Source organism: Pinus tabuliformis, chromosome 4_1 (assembly GCF_031772625.1).
Source record: "Pinus tabuliformis cultivar Carrire ecotype Pingquan chromosome 4_1, CPIR1, whole genome shotgun sequence".
Taxonomy (NCBI): Eukaryota; Viridiplantae; Streptophyta; class Pinopsida; order Pinales; family Pinaceae; genus Pinus; species Pinus tabuliformis.
The window spans coordinates 634,785,377-634,789,286 of record NC_142303.1 but is presented as its reverse complement, the minus strand read 5'-3'; the positions used below and the strand labels follow the sequence as shown (position 1 = coordinate 634,789,286).

Below are 3,910 nucleotides of genomic sequence, written 5' to 3'. Positions count from 1 at the left end.
ACTAACCCTCAGCCAGGAAAAGTCCTGGGAGGGAAAACCCCTGGTCTGTTGTGACAGAGAGGGGGAGGAAAATCTGAGAGATAGAGGAAAAAGAAAAGAGAAAGGGGTTAAGTCTGGTGAGGACCAGATAACCTAAGCACTGAGGTGCTTGAGTCTTGTTGAGGGCTGCAGGCCTGCAAGACAGCTCGGGGGGAGAATCCAATGAACTGATGGATCTCATGGCTGGGTGGTTAAGAGCAAACATGTAAGGTGCAAGTGAACTTCTGGAGCATTAACTCTTGTAGCTGGTAGACCAGGTATGAGTTATTCACCATTATTCACCATTATCACCATTATTCACTAGATTTATATCTCTGCATTAGTTTACTGGGTGTTCAGGAGGAAAATACAGTAAACTTAAGTCTTTGTTATTATTAAATGCAAGAATATATATATGTTGGAAACAGTTCTTGTTAATACCTGAACTGGTTATTTAAACAGAAAGAACAGGGATTATCTGTTGTATATATATTGCTTGTTAACAAAATGGAAAGTGCTGTATAGTATCTTTATAGAGCAGATACAAATCATTTATATGCAAACTGTACAACCAATATGCGTTGTCAACTTAGAGAACGGAAATATATTTCTTGCAAACTGATAACCAAGGCACATTATCGATACATAGATAAAAATCTGTTATTCAAATGCAAACTATATAACTGGAGCATGTAGTCTATATATAAAGTAGAGACATTCTAGTTATAATCAAACTGTATGCAAATCCGGAAATAGAGACCTTAGTGGTATGCGAGAAAGGATGGGTATATCAGAGCAATACAACACATTACATTAGTAAATGAATTAAATGAAAATGCAGAACTGTATAACATTATCGTGATACGACGGAAGACATAGCACACGGTGGGATGGTGTTATCATTCATAAGCATATGATAATAGTACAACAAGAGCGTAATAGACCCTGTGTTAGGGTTGGATATCATTATATTCAAACCTATTGCAAAGAAATCACAGCGGCACATTATTATGCTCGGAACCTATGTGAATGAAAGAAACCATAGTAGTATCATTAACGATTTCAACTGGTTTAAAGAACAAAGTTAAGTCGTTAATGGTGCGAGGCTGACATAAGGTCACCGTGCAACCAAACCCTACAGAGGGGACGGCCGGTGGAAAAGTCGCATGTAATCTGTGGGTATGCGACTGTTACCCTCTTAACCCTCAAATAAATAAATCAAAACTCTGTGGTCAATGAACAATAGTGAACCTGTACAAAATGTCGAGCACTGTATATTCATAGAACAACATCATATGTGATACAGTAGAAGTGAACGTCGAATAAACAAAATCCATTGACCAATACATGCTCGGTAATTTCCGTAACAACTCCTTAGAAATATTATAACAGAAAGCCCTTTCGGGTGCAAGAACAGTATAAATGTCCAAAAGTTCAGAGTACTGAAGGAGGCTCTCGGCCGTCCTAGGTTCATATAAACACTTGTAAATTCAAATGGAAAACCCTATTGACAATAACAACAATAAACGAGCAGAGACTTTAATACATTCAGGGTTTATGATTCCGGCAGAGGGCCGTGAACTCTCAAACAAATAATACATGAAACCTGGCAGAATGCCGAACGGATAGCCAACCCTCAAACTGTATACTCAAAGATGGAAAGGCCGTCCTCGATTCGAGCCAGGGTTGATCGAAGGATAGAACCCTGGGCCATTAAAATAGACCGCCATGAGGAACACCTCAGGCTGGATTTAATCACTATAAGAGAAGTCGTATTACCAAACCCTTATATTAAGTTAACCATGAATCCGGTTGGGAAATCGTATGGGTAAATACCTGTAAGTGCAGGGGCTGCATATTGACCCTCGAACAGTATTGAAGTCCCAATCAAATACCTGTAAACAAAAAGGAAGCGAGATAAGCTTATAACATAAGAAATTCCAGAGTATAAATAAGACCCGTAAGCATAAACAATATGAATGTATCAGTGCAGAAGACTAGTATACGGCGCGTAATGGAAGTCAATATACCTGGAGGATGTTGCAGGTGGCTCACCGGTGCATGGAGGACTGCCGAGCGGAGCGGGATGCGGATTACTTCCAGACAGATGCAAATGAAACCGAGAACCACGGTTTGGTGGTTTATAAAAGCCCTAGAACCCTTGAACTGTTGTGAGCCCTTGGATCTGGGTAAGTGATCTGGGCCATCCATTGAACCAAAGATCTGACGCGCTAAACCCCGCGGAGATCCCAAGACTTCACATGGCCTCTGCACGGTGCTAGCCACCTAGCAGAGGTAGGTGAAGATATTATCACGCCTTTACCATTTGGCATCCGGCTGGGTCGGATAGTAAAATCGTTAAGTGCCCCTTTGACTTAGCCTCATAGTATATTCAACATTACATTCAATCAAAACAGGTTGATACGCCATGGGAATATATATATAGTTCATATGTATACGTTCAATTATAGTCATGGTCGCAGCAATTTAAAAGAATTATATGTATACGCATATAAATTGTCCCTGTTGATTATATATGGGTGAATGTTAGGCCCAGGTTATTTAATTAAATTTTTTTTAGTTGGATAATCGTCATGGAGTCGTGACACATAATAAGAAGGAATATAAGAAAATTAATGCAATGAGAAAATACATACTTTATATAAATGAAGAAACATATACGATGTAATGCAATGAAGAAGATGATAATTCAATTTATATTTACACTAGTTTACCCTCAAGGAATGAATTTCGCCATGCCATGCATTTGATCCGTGATCAACTGAGGGTACACTAGCAGAGGAGGGTGCCTGCTTGCTAAATAAATAAGAAGTTTTCCTTATCCATTCACACAATGAATCTGTAAAGTAGTGGGTCGTTAAATGATTGATCGCCATGAATTCATCTAACATTATTCCTATTTTGAAACGTAGGCTAATGAGTATGATGGCGAGGGAAAGAATGGCAATCGCTGAAAAAAAACAGTAATAGGTTGATGTTAAATTTAATTTAGTATCAATGTATGACGATTAGATCGATATGGGCTGATGCTTTTATTTCTATCTACTAATAAATATATTAGAAATAATATTACAATGAAGATATTATTAATATCATAATTAATAATAATTATCTACTTATATTAATTATTATTTAATATTAAATATAATTTAATTTTAAATTATATAAGATAAATTATTTATTTAATAATAATATTTATTTAATAATAGCAATAATATTAATAAATAATCATAATTTTAATAACAACAATTATTTAGTAATAATAATGATAATTTTAGAATGATTATAGTAATTTTTGGTTATTAATTATTAATATTAATTTATATTATTATTATTTATTATTTTTAATTATTAATGGTTATTTATTATTATTGTTGTTATTATTAATTAATATTAATTATTTATTAGTAATTATTATTTATTATTTAATAATAATAATTATTAACTATGGGTAATTTATAAACTAAGGTTGATTAAGGATGACTATGTTTGAGCATGGTTGACGATGATTATCATATTGAGACAATCTTTGTAACAATGCGATGTTGGACCATGTAGGTTGACCACAATTGATTTTATAAAACAAGGCTGACCATGGTTGACAATGGTCATTTTTCATATTGAGACAATCCTTGTCACAATATGAGATTGGACCATGGTTGACCATGTTTGAGCATGATTTATTTTCAATTCGACAAAATCTTTGTTGTTGTTGAATTGAGGCTTCTGTGATCCATAATATTCATAAGTAGAACTTCGGCGTAAATCACATAAAGAGAGACATTTGTCGACGCGTTTCAAACCAACTAGTGTGACTCATCGTTAGGACAAGTTGAAGAGACATATCTAGCCTATGATGTTAAATATTCTG

At 35.2% G+C, this 3,910-nt stretch overlaps 1 long non-coding RNA gene across 1 annotated transcript; it reads right to left on the bottom strand.

Moving 5' to 3' along the window:
* Positions 1-1,342: 1,342 nt before the first annotated feature.
* Positions 1,343-2,138, bottom strand: LOC149177646 (uncharacterized). Its single transcript, XR_016258789.1, has 3 exons — positions 2,049-2,138; positions 1,855-1,913; positions 1,343-1,723 (listed from the first exon to the last, which is right to left on the bottom strand). It is a non-coding gene; the product is annotated as an uncharacterized LOC149177646 (long non-coding RNA).
* Positions 2,139-3,910: the final 1,772 nt, after the last annotated feature.